At 41.5% G+C, this 13581-nt stretch overlaps 1 protein-coding gene across 2 annotated transcripts in view; it reads right to left on the bottom strand.

The window, feature by feature from the left end:
• Nucleotides 1–12643, bottom strand: part of cdk18 (cyclin dependent kinase 18) — a 47591-nt gene extending 34948 nt beyond the window's left edge. The window contains exon 1 of one of the 2 annotated variants that reach the window (XM_069703228.1): nt 12540–12643. The gene's annotated coding sequence lies outside the window, so the exon portion shown is untranslated. Of the gene's footprint in view, nt 1–12268; nt 12508–12539 lie in introns of those variants that run through there. The other variant, XM_069703227.1, reaches the window with a different exon arrangement.
• Nucleotides 12644–13581: the final 938 nt, after the last annotated feature.

The following is a 13581-nucleotide window of genomic DNA, read 5'->3' on the forward strand; positions in this document are numbered from 1 at the left end:
GATAGTACAGATGCTTTATTTCACATTAGTCCTATTCTATTTTTCTATTCTATTCCACATACACACCATTCTCTTATCTGGACCTTTTCATGCTGCTCAGGCTAGGCCAAGGTAATGTAAAAGGTTTATGGAAGAATCATTTTTCATCACTCTTAAGGAAAGGAAAGGGAAAGAAATGAAAGGAGGAGGAGCTTCTTCAAACTCCTGAACAGAGATCCAACACATGACAGAGAATACCAACAGTGCCTTAGTGAAATCACAGAGATATAAATTCAACATAATTAATGAGAGGAAATCAACCATGTGCTTTCCTTTGCCCTACTCTTTCACTTTCCTCATACCTGGCTTAATTTCCATGCTGATAAACATACTTTGTGTGGGAGAGAAATGAAGAGAAGCACATATGTCTCTGTCATTTGTGTGTGTGTGTGTGATGGGTCATGTGCTCTAAAACTGACCTTGGGCCTGGGGTTACATTACTGGATGCGCCAGTGCTTCTTATAGATGAAAAAAAAGAAGCTTTGCTTGTACACACACACGCACGCACGCGCGCGCGCGCACGCACACACACACACACACACACACACACACACACACACACACACACACACACACACACACACACACACACACACACACACACACACACACACACACACACACACACACACACACTTTCCCAAAAGGTGATGAATAGTGGTGACAGTGCAGCCTCAGAAAAAACAGAATGGTAAGAGAGAATCGCCGGTAAACAGCTGGCATGTCTGTGCTTCAATGCATCTGATCCAATTACAGCTGCCTTAATCCAGTCACACCACAACAACAATACACACATATCACAGATATGACAGACATATTTGTAGCAGTTAAGTGTTTGCTGAAATCCACCACTAAATAGAAGGTTACATAAAGAGGGCCTGAAACCATAGCGTGTTTTCACATTCTGAAAGCATAGAACATTTTCTAGGGGCTGCCATGTTGCCTGTTTAAAGAAGACCAATTCAAGTCAAGGATAATTTTTTTTCCAAAACATCAGGAGCAGTGCAGACTATCAAGTAGCTACAACATGCAAATGAAGAATGGAGAAAAGATGGACTGTTATGTGCTTTTGTTGCTGCCTGTTTGGAGACAAAACTTTTTTTGTTGTTGCTAAATGAGGGTGCATTCAATGACTGGATAATATTTTCAGCCCAGTTGAGACAGCATGAAAAGTCTGCTGATCACATTATAAATATTGATACCTGGCACAGTCTATCACAGACACGGCAAACACAGCTATAGATCAGGTGAACCACTGGAAAGAGATTTTAAGAACTGCTGTGAACCACTTGGCAGAGTGTATTGTTGGATTTTGTGGTCACTTGGATAGGTTGTTTGAGTCTATAGCAATAGAAATGTCATTTAGCAAATAGAAAGTTGATGGTTCAGTCAATATGTCATGCAAGGACACTTGAGGATTTAGACAAAAGAGCCAAGTGACACTTATTTAAGCAAGCCATTCAAAATGACCTCATTTGCCTACGAGTGATATTATTGTAGACATAGTAAATAAATCCAAATGTATGCAGCAATCATGGCCTGCCCTCCAGACCTCAGTAACAATGAGCAGCTACCAGTGGTGTAAATTAAATTGTGAGACCTAAAACAGTTTCTCCATCCATGAGAACTTTGTTGGTTTTCTTCAGGCACTTGACTCAAAGAGGAAAGAGGCTTAATTTTTCGGCCATCTGGAAAAACTAGGTTTGGATATTTACAATAGTGTAGTCTTATGAGTATGGGAGTAGCACGTAGAGTAAAAATTGAAGGGTCCAAGAAAGAATGCTGTAATTAAACAGCAATGCGATACATGTTCCTTGTGGAAGTCACACAATAAACTTTGTTGGTGACGCAGCCCAGACATCTGTGACATCTTTCAGGTTGTTTGGTCTGTTACAGGAACTTAACATCCTGTACGGCTTTTCAGTTCACTGCTGACCATACATACAGAACATGTCAAGAACTTTACACAGAAGGCATTGTATACAACCAGGCCCTCGCCTCGCCTCACCCTCACCTTCCAAGGTATGCAAGAGAGTCTATGGTGTTCACAAAACTCGCAAAAGGCCCTTTCTATAGCCAGTCTTTGGTTTGTCCTTTCTGGGCCACTCTGCAAAGTAAGTGGTGCAACATGGCACGCTCCATGGAAGAGGACCCTCTTCCTATATAGATAGGAAGGGCTTATTTAAAGGTAACAATACCACAAAGATTTGTAGTTTTAGGTAATTATACTCAACAGAAAGATAATTATAAATATTTTATTCCATTTCTGCCAACAGACCCCTGTAATCCCACAAACGGAATATTTAAATTATGGAGGCAACCAAGAGGGTTCCCCTCCCATGCCACACAGTGATAATCAAGTCTACCAGACTTGTCTCTTTGCTGTGTTGTGTAGAAGGAAGTCGGGCACAGACAGAAAGTCCATGTCACTCAGTATTCAGTTATGGAAAATCCAGAATTCCCTTGCTTGACATCTGCACAATGTTTTACACAATACGTGTAGTTTGAAATATGATGTCACGTTCTCGCCTCCACTTTGTCTTCAGGCTGAAGCCGTAACAAAGATGACCTTTTGTTCCCCTCCATCTCATCTCTCTTCGGAGTGAGGCCTCATCAGACAACAAGCACAGCATTATTTGTTTGTCTGTTATATGGCTATATATCAAACTCCCTCAGTTTGTCTGCCTGACAGGACTGCCTTTTTCCCCCCTTTGTTTATCTCTTATTTTCCTTGAGTCCTCATCCAATTAATGTCTGTTTTGACTTTTGCTCAGACTCCTCAAGATACATGTTAATATCGAAGGCATCACTAGCAATAACACTGACAACAGTTTCGAGAGTGACAACAAATCCTTTTGTGTTTTTCCACATTTTCTGTCTACATGTCACCCCCTGGCTCCATGTCAACAGTAGCCCTACTGTGTTCAGGGGCCATGAGTGAATAACAACAGTTCTGAGGTCAACATCAGACTGGCCCATTGTATTCCAGGGCATGATGATTTGTGCAATGGGCCCGCATGTCATGGTGGTTGTTCTGTTTGAAAATTCATAGTTTTCACTATTAACTCTGTGTCAATGCAAGCATAGTTAGTCTAACTTCCAAAAGTTTTCTCATTTTTGGCAGTAAATAGAATTATTATTATTGCAATTATTTATGCAATAAAAAAAATTCCCCTCATGTAGATGAATTAATTCGAATCGTGAATTAATTTCATGCCACTTACGTGGGTCCAGGTCCCATCAGCAGAAGGACCATAGTATCCCATCCATTCCTCTTCAGGGAGTCCTGAAGGGTTCCAAAATGTACCCATACCTATGGGTTATGTACACCCTCCAGCATATTCTGGGTCTGACTTCCAACCAGTTAGATGTGCCAGGGAAATTTCTACAGGAAGCATACTGATGGGTTACACAAACCTCCTCAAGTGACTTCTTCAGGCACAACAGTTCCACACTGATCTCATTCCCACTGCTTTTAACCCTATCTTTTTGAGGACCAGTGGGTTCCCAATAGGTAATCTGAAAAAGCTGTGCAATGTTAAAAAAAAATACATCTTTTAGTAAAAATTCATGGCTGTGGGCACAACTTCAAATCAACGAGGAAGTATAAATGAAATCATTCCACGCAAGTCCCTGTGTGTTGACTCTTGTGTTTGCTACGTCCACGCACTGAACATATGTCCATGCAGGAGGCTTTTTAATGTGAGGTGTGGGTACTTGCTCATGTATAACTTATATGCATACAATTATAGACAAAAACAGCAGCGCCAATGTGAGCGAAACTTATTGAAGGTACTCAGTCTTAAGGATGCAGGTGATTGTCAGAGGACCTGGATAGGTCAAGGATCAAGCCTGAACTGACTCCTGCTAAATTATTTTTCACCATTTTAGTACATAATTGTATGTGCAGACAATGGAGCCCACGTGTGCAACAGTCCCAGTACAGGCTGTAATTATATCATGAATTAAAAAGGTGAAGGGCAGTCCTTTTCTAATGCACTCCCTATCTCTATTTCTCTGTCTGTGCGTGTTTTTCTTGCTCTGAACGATGGTAAACAAAAATCAAAAGAAAGCTTTTCGGTTACAACTCTTCACTTGTTGGACCTCAAACATTTGATTGGTGATGACCATTATCCAAGGCCAACGTAATGGCAAGCAGTATCAGCACTGCAGTAGACATGCTAAGAGTGTGGACACAAACATGCAAGCGAACCGCAGCAGTGCAGCAGGTCAGCCATCACTAACACATGCCATTCTGACTGTCACTCAGGCATTAGATAGCGAATTACTTCACCTTTAGCCAACACCTTAGCGTCTTAAACTTTAGCAGCAAAGTTCATCATTGTTCTGTGGACTGAAATCGCACATACTGTATGAGACTGCTCCAGTTACATGCGCACATAGCAAGGAACAGTGTTTAATATACCAAGTTACATTGTTTGATGAAAATCAGCATCTGATTTACCCACATTTTTGTGACGAGCACTTGCATTTGCCATTTTACCCTGGACACAAAGCTCGAGCAGAGACCACACATTCAATTTTGTGTCAGTTTTAAGGAACAAAAAGGAGTAGCAGTGAGCCAAATCTGGTGGGCAGCGGGGTGGGGAGCGAATAATTGTGTTGCTCTAGGGCGAGAAACTATAACCAACCCAACTGCCATCGTGCCACATTCACATTGATTGTCCCTCGACGTTGGGCGTGACATTTCTGGGGACCTTATCTAGCCAAAGAAAACTTGTGACAAATTTCACACAACATCTGGTGTAGATCTGTGACTCTTTACGGCCTGAAGGTTCCTTGTGTCAGGGAGATGATTATTGATATTTACCAGTGAGGTACTGTGAATAGTCACAGACCTGTTTAGCAGCTGACACATTATTTTTGACATTTCCATCAGTGATCATTCACTCTTACAAAGCTGAGAATTACTTTTACTTGACAAAGCAGAAAAAACAAACCATGACCATCAAATTAATGACACATGACTTGAGAGTGCAGTTCAGGTCTTTTTCAATTTAATGTCAGAAACATGCAACAGGGTTTCAGACCTTTATATATATGTCAGATTGCTTTAAATCACATTGTGTGTGCAATTATTCTGGTGTGTTGGAAATTTTCCCTCAGGTTTTAGTTTCTGGTCATGTTTCTGACAGTACCAGCTCTGTGACTCACAGCTTACCTCACACCATTCACACACAACACAAGATACATTTCCCAAGGTGGCTTCTGCATGTGTCAGTGTGCGAGCTAGCATCTAATAATGTGTCACAGCTGCAGCACAAGACTAGCAACTAGTGCGGTTAAGACCTGCAATTATGCAAAGTGCCCAAACACACTGCTGAGCTCAGCAGCTAAAAGTGAACCGACTGGCCGCCCTCCTGCTCACAGAAGCAAGCAAATCCTGAGATGCAGGATGCACAGTTAAACATCAAACAGCTTCTCTCCAATAGACTGTGCCTGTCACAGCATTTGTATTATTCCAGCGGTACCTGAAAGCACTATAATTCTAAACATAAGCACTAGCTGCCTCAGATAAGGTGAACAATTCTACATTAGCTGGATTGCGTGGGTGCGAAAGCACCGCCTGCATACCTGTAAGGAGTTTGTGAAGCATACTGGCTACAATTAAGGTCCTTTAGGGCGTTTTTTTTTTTTTTTGTAATTTAATGCAACCTTGGCAGCAGCAGCTGCACAGGATGAAGTATGTGGCTGCTGGTCATACACACAAAGACAGAATCTTAATACTTTGTGGTTCTGCAGATGAATTGAAAGGGATTTTTTTTTTTTTTTTTTATCTTTGTTTTAGAAACCAGGCTCAAAGGTGGGAGATCATCTGCCTCAACTGGTTGTGGTGAGGAGAGAATGGAAAGAGAAAAGAACAGCACAAGGAAACACAACATTAAATATTGGGGAGGTTGGTGGTGCCTGTGACCGTAGATCTGGATGACATGAGAAGTGGATTCGGATGAGCTCGACCTGGGCACTTTGGTATGAAGACTGGAAGTGAAAGGGGGAATTGCTTAACTGTTAGATTTCTCTCTATAATGTTGTAAAGTTCTGCATCAGAACTTTTCGGTGTTAAGTGCCTGTCATTTATTTATGACTAATTTGGCGTTCTATAAAAAAAAAAAATAATAATTTAATTAATTCCATTACCACCACCACCAATGTCTAGATGCCGGGGGATTTCCTGTACTATGCACTGCCTCATCCCCTTTAAATTTGATGACATCACAACAGGATCTAATTGCCAAAGACTCTCGCATCCCTCACGCTTCTTTCTTGTTCCTGAGCTTGCCAAAATTATATATCTGTTCACGCAAAAAGAGTCTCTCTGGATTGAAACGTGTTTTGATTTGATTGAAAATTGCACTTGTAGAGTGTTTTTGAAAAAAAAAAAAAAAAAAAAAGACCTATGGAGATGTATCAACCAATGAAAACAGAGCAATAATGTGATGATATGGCTTGTAAACACATCTAATGTTGGTGATATTTTTTTTGTTTAGGAAATACACTCACCGGCCACTTTATTAGGTACACCTGTTCAACTGCTCGTTAATGCAAATATCTAATCAGCCAATCATATGGCAGCAACTCAATCCATTTAGGCATGTAGACATGGTCAAGACGACCTGCTGAAGTTCAAACCGGGCGAAAATGCCTTGTTGATGCCAGAGGTCAGAGGAGAATGGCCAGACTGGTTCGAGATGATAGAAAGGCAACAGTAACTCAATAACCACCCGTTACAACCAAGGTATGCAGAAGACCATCTCTGAACGCACAACACGTGGAACCTTGAAGCAGATGGGCTGCAGCAGCAGAAGACCACCGGGTGCCACTCCTGTCAGCTAAGAACAGGAAACTGAGGCTACATTTCACATGGGCTCACCATAATTGGACAATAGAAGATTGGAAAAATGTTGCCTGGTCTGATGGGTCTCGATTTCTGCTGCGACATTCAGATGTTTGGGTCAGAATTTGGCGTAAACAACATGAAAGCATGGATCCAATGGTTCAGGCTGGTGATGGTGGTTTAATGGTGTGGGGGATATTTTCTTGCCACACTTTGGGCCCCTTAGTACCAATTGAGCATCGTTTAAACGCCATAGCATTATTGTTGCTAAATGTCCATACCTTTATGGCCACAGGGTACCCATCTTCTGATGGCTACTTCCAGCAGGATAACACGCCATGTCACGAAGCTCAAATCATCTCAAACTGGTTTCTTGAACATGACAATGATTTCACTGTACTCCAATGGCCTCCACAGTCACCAGATCTCGATCCAATAGAGCACCTTTGGGATGTGGTGGAACGGGAGATTCACATCATGGATGTGCAGCCGACAAATCTGCAGCAACCGCGTGATGCTATCATGTCAATATGGACCAAAATCTCTGAGGAATGTTTCCAGCACCTTGTTGAATCTATGCCACGAAGAATTAAGGCAGTTCTGAAGGCAAAAGGGGGTCCAACATGGTACTAGCAAGGTGTACCTAATGAAGTGGCTGGTGAGTGTAGGTTTCATAACTACAACACAGCCTTTGTAATATGTAGACTCATACCAAGGACCAATGGAGTCTCGAATTATGGAAATGATGAATATATTTTTACAAAAGATTCTTGCTTTCCTGAAGCATTTAACCTTTCAATGTTGCATCACAGTAGCTGTTAGAGTAGTCGAACACAGTGTTGTGTGACGTGCAAACTGCCTTCCATTTGTTATGTTTGACCAAATGTCTGCATGTGTTTGTTCATCTCTGAGTGGTGTTTAGTGCTGGTGCCAGGGCTGTTGTTAAATATGGTAGGTTCTATCTTCACATTAACATGGCTGAGTGGGCCTGGGGCTGTGTGGTGAATCAGGGACTCAGTAATAAGCTGCTTATGTAAACAGTACTCTTGTGCCTAAGCTGCAGCATGCTAAGGCAAAAAGATTGCTATTATGAACTGAAAATTTCAGTTAAACCCTTTTTCTGTCTCATTCTTCAGAAATGTAACTATTATTATCATGTGTGGCATGTACACAGGTACTATACTGCTGTCTTAATATTATTGGAAACTGAAAGCTAACAAAGACAGCAGAGTAAAGACCGACAGTACAAAAAAGCAGGAATGAAATATAGTGACTATAATAGTTTTGCATTAATCCTAAAAACTGCATAGATGGGACACATTTTCCATTTAACTCAACACACAGGTGGTGTAACAAATACAACATTCATATTTATCTAATTTTATTTCATTTACCTCCAAATTTTGCTTCCATACTTATGGAACCTTCCCCCACTCATTGTCATTGCCATTGTTGCTATGCCTGTGAAACTATAAATAGTGGCAGATTCAACACTCAAAATGTATACTAATTTAAAAAATTAAAAATAACTGGGGCTTCATTTCAGGTAAAAGTGGGCAAAGACAGCTTCCTTTAGGCGGCAAACATTTTGCCAGCTGAATTGGCAACTGCTGCTTGGAGATCTTATTACTTCCAGCCATAGCTACTTAACATTGACTCTATGATTTGGTGATGAACTCTGTCTGGTACCCCATTTTAAAATGAGAACTAAACAAAGGGGTCTGCTGGATAGAAATAGGAATGTTCATGTAGAGGTAGTTAATCCTAGTTTAAAAACCCTATAGTATTATCAGCCTTATTATTAGGCTATTAGTCCAGGAACCCTTTAGAATCCCCTTGATAAAACTGAGCAAAAAAAGCACAACTGGTGAATAAAATCTTCTACTTCAACATGGCTTGATTGCTACTTTAATGAGTGTATTGAGGTGGTTCAGTATGTTGTTGGATACTTTTTTTTTTTCTTGGGCTTTCGTACAATTTCAGATGGAACTTTTCCCAGACTCATGAGGGCTGTAAAAGAACGCTGTCAACACTTAAAATCATCAAAAGCAGACTCTTAGAAGCAGTCTGTCAACACAATTGATGGCTGCCTAGAAATGCAATGCCATTGGAGTCTGACATGGTCATGGACAGGGTTGCTGAGAAGAGTAAGTTATTGAGAAAATTCCCTGTAAAAGCTGCCTGTTGCATAATAAGGTGGAATTAAACTGTAAAATGATTATACAAATATTTATTGTAATGTAGCAGCTCTCTTGTTTTCTTCAAGTCTGAGCCTATGACCTCCTCTCTGACAAAATGAGATTCATCGAAGGGGTCTCCCCCCTCCCCTTTGTGACTTAGTAACTTGGAGGTTATGCAAGGCTACTTTTATTGGGAAGGCACTGATTGTCTGATGAACCATTTCTGCCTCACACACAGGATGTCCTCACTCATCAAGGATCCACCTAAGCAGTTCAGAGGCATACTTCTGACGTTGTGAGTTTACAATTGTTCAACACTACTTTGTCTGGAAAACACAGACATGCAGGATGTTAATTTTGATATTCATTGCACTATAGGAATATACCGTTTTAAAACTGTAGTTATCCATCCTATGTTAACTGATAATGTTGGAGCAGACAAAACACATAATTTAATCCATTCTTTGAATCTTTATTGTTGTTTCCATTGTTAAAACCCAATGCATGGCCTGTCACAATTATTAGATAATCGCCTGATAGTGATTATTATAGCTGACCACATTTATTTTGAGTAATCTTTTAATTCTTTCCATTCATCTGTATAAAAACAGCTGGTTGATACTGACAGAAATATCATTTGTATCATGTTTTCCATTGTTTATATAAAATATTGATACCCATCATTATCAGCAATACCCTTGTGTATTTCAGTAATAAGCTTTGTATATTTAAGTTGTTATGTTTTATCTGCCCTGTGCATCTCTGATTACAAAGCCAACGCAAACAGAAAAGTAATTTTTATTTACATTTTCCAATGTTAAATGGCCAAAAATGGCTCTTCTTCTTCCTAAATTATGCATTATTAAATTAGGATTTGGCTTACACAATAATTGAGGGCATAAAATGAGTAGAAACCGACAATTAAATCATTATTCACAATTATTTGCATGACCGTTAATCATGAACTAAAATTGAATTACAGTGACAGCCTCATACACACACTGCTCTGCCATGTTGACAAAAATAAAGCTGGATGGAGAAGCCCGGCCTTGTTACTGTTGTTATGCAGTAATTGAAATGTTGTACAGAAAAGGTTTAGCAAATTGTCCATTTAACCCGGTGGACTACTATTTGAAATTACCTCATAATAAAAGATCCCCAAATTTAGTTAGTAACAGCTGCACAACTGTAAGTTCAAAAATCAACAGCCTTGATATCTATTGACAAGAGACACTTTTTTAAATCTGTGTGTCCTTATTAAAAGGTCAGAGAAGATTTTTTTTTTTTAAATCCACCAAAAATGGACATTTGTACTTCTTCCACCTGATTCTTGACACCCAATTTTATATTAGAGTTTAAAGCAGCCTTATAGTAAGCAATGATGTTGCTGAACCTATTCTAATAATTCTTAAATTCAACTGTCATGGAACAACAAAGCTACTTCCATTTTAGTGATAGTGGTGCCAGGCAGCCTTAAAAACTGGGATGAGTTCTGATTTTATAACAGATGCGGCCTGACCCTCATGCAGGGACATCCAGGGTAGAAGCGGTTAAACAGTTGCCTATGTCTGCATAAAATGTCATAGCTGCAGCAAAATTCAACTCAATTCAAAATAACCCTACATGCCATGATAAAGAAAAACAATATATATCTAATAAGGTGTTTTGATGCATCTATCCACTCTAATCATTACTTGACACATTTATTCAACATTACATTTCATTTAGCTGACGCTTTTATCCAAAGCGACTTACAACATACCGATGGTACACCATCGGGAGCAATTTAGGGTTCAGTGTCTTGCTCAAGGACACTTGGGCATGTGGGCAGAAGGAGCTGGGGACTGAGCCACCAACCTTCTGATTGGTGCGCAACCCAGTCTACTGACTGAGCTTCAGCCTCCCTCCCAGGGCCACAGAGAGACTGATGGAAACAAAGACCATTCACACTCTCATTCACACCTAAGGGCAATTTCTAGAACCACCAATTAACCTGAGGTGCATGTTTTTGGATGTTGGGAGGAAGCCAGAGCACGTGGAGAGAACCCACGCGAGCACAGGGAGAACATGCAAACTCCGCACAGAAAGGCCCAGGACCGGATTCGAACCCGGAACCTTTTTGCTGTGAGGCGACAATGCTCACCACAGCACCACTGCGCCGCACAACATGTGCAACATGCAACACTTTAAGCGAAAAACTACTTTTTTTAAGACCTAACTGCGTGATTCAACAACACATGACAGTGATATGGAAAACGGAGGCAGGTTTGCACACACACACACACACACACACACACACACACACACACACACACACACACACACACACACACACACACACACACACACACACACACACACACACACACACACACACAAACACACACTAAAAATCCAATTACCCTTGCAGGCCCTTATAAGTTAACAGTGCCTGTACATGATTAAAGAAGGACTTACATGAATGGCCCGTCCTACAACACTACTATCCCCGCATCCAGTGACATGTGAGTACTAATGCATGAGGAGAGTGCTGATGAGTGAGTGGGTTTGTGGGTGCATGTGTGCATGCAAGGGTTTCAGATGTCCGAACATGTTTGTATTGCAGGAGCAACAGTTACTGTAAAGACATTTCAAACTTTTTTGAAAGATGCAGTCTTCCCCATCCTCATATCTGTACCTGTTGTACCCACCACACATGACGTCATGGCTGCGATCATTATGGAAGAACAATGTGTAGTATGACCTTCTATTTGTGATTCCAATGAGAAAGAGAAATGTCAGTAATACAACCATCGTTTTGTAAACGCGCCTTCTCAATGCTGCAAGTCACTTTACACCAGTTCGATTTTTTTTTATTTTATTTTTTTTTACTATTATGTAACCTCCGAATGTCATTACATAAAGAGGAGCGTAAAAGATCGACCTCAGGATGAAGCTTCAAACCGGCAAGAGAGAAAGTTAACAGCTAATGCGGCCAATTAGAAAGACCCCTGTGAAGAGTCCCTGAGATGTCCGGTGAGCTAATGAGAAATCCTGATTAGACAAAAAAAAAATATATATATATATATATCAAAGAACAACAGGTACCTCCAGTTTCTGCCTCCTCTGATCCTCCGACCCTTTGCTTTAAGGTCGGTATTGTCTTAATAACAACTTGTGAGTGGATGTGGCTGCAGCAGAGCAGCTAACTTACAGAAGAGCAGAGGTCATCTACACACAGGGTGTAAGGATAGATGGACGGATGGATCGATGCAGGGGTGACAGGCTGGATGAACAGCCTCCTGCCTCTCCACTCAGGTTCCCCTTGCCTTCCCAGGTGTCACTCACGGGGAGAGGTAAATCCACAAAATGCAGACAGCTCTGTTACTGTGATGGACACGCGGCTCTGCAGGGGGCGAGGGGGGGGGGGAACGAGGGGGTGGGGATGGGGATGGGGTCGGGGGGTGGGGGGGAAACGGACTGACCCCGTCCACGAGTCCGTCTGGCGCCTCAAACCTTCCGTCCTCCGCGCGGGCCACCTCGCTGCGCCAGATAACAGGAAAGACGAAATAAAGCCACAGAAACGCATCGGAGACAGCTCGGGAGAGAAGACGCCGCTGCACAGGAGGAATTTATAATCAGCCTGGGGCTCCTCCCGCACCAATCCCTGACTTTGTCCCGCCCTCGTTGGTATGGCAACGGCCAATCCCCACTCTGCATAGCACGAGCCTCCTCCTATCCGTCGTTCTCCTCCTGAGCAGCCCCTGATGTTGACAGGATTGTCACACACACACACACACACACACACACACACACACACTGGCATCTACGAAAGCGTGCGCGCTTGAGTACATGGACGACCGTAGCCTATATAAAAGTGTTTGGTGTTCAGCGTGTACATGTCTGCATGTGTGTATATTTGTATGTATACTCATACGTATACCATGCACCCATGGTATATGTATGCATGGTATATGTATGCATATGTATGCATGCATGGTATATGTATGCATATACCATGAGTGCCCTACCGCGGTAATTATTGTGTAAATCCGATCCATACATTTTTAACTGTGGGAGTCAGCCTATTGCACCAGAGGGGTGTTCTATGAAGCAATTTCAGCATACCAAGCTGGCTCAACAAAGCGGAAACTCGCAGTCAAAGATAATTGATTCCGCGACGGTGGTTATCAACTTTCTTTGTTAATCCAGGCTTTTTCTATTTTAGGCTTTGAGCACATTCAAATAAAAGAGGAGGCGTTTGCAGTGTCCGACCAATAACATACACGGACAATTGTACTGGCAGCAGAGTGACATATTTTACAAATGCGGAGCAGAATATAATTTTCGAAAAATGTGAGGAAGTTAAACACACAATCCATCTGAAAGCAGCACAACCGCTAAATGCAGGAAGGATGTGCACAAAATATCACCGACTGGTTGAGTGTGTAGACAAATTTGAAAGGCTTATGACACCTTATCACGAGCGCGCTTGAAGATCTCATTTTGATTTCACGTGTGTATTTA

Source organism: Brachyistius frenatus, unplaced genomic scaffold (assembly GCF_029030835.1).
Source record: "Brachyistius frenatus isolate BFR_SWC_R1_liver_20210118 unplaced genomic scaffold, ASM2903083v1 Contig_45, whole genome shotgun sequence".
In the NCBI taxonomy this organism is placed as follows: Eukaryota; Metazoa; Chordata; class Actinopteri; family Embiotocidae; genus Brachyistius; species Brachyistius frenatus.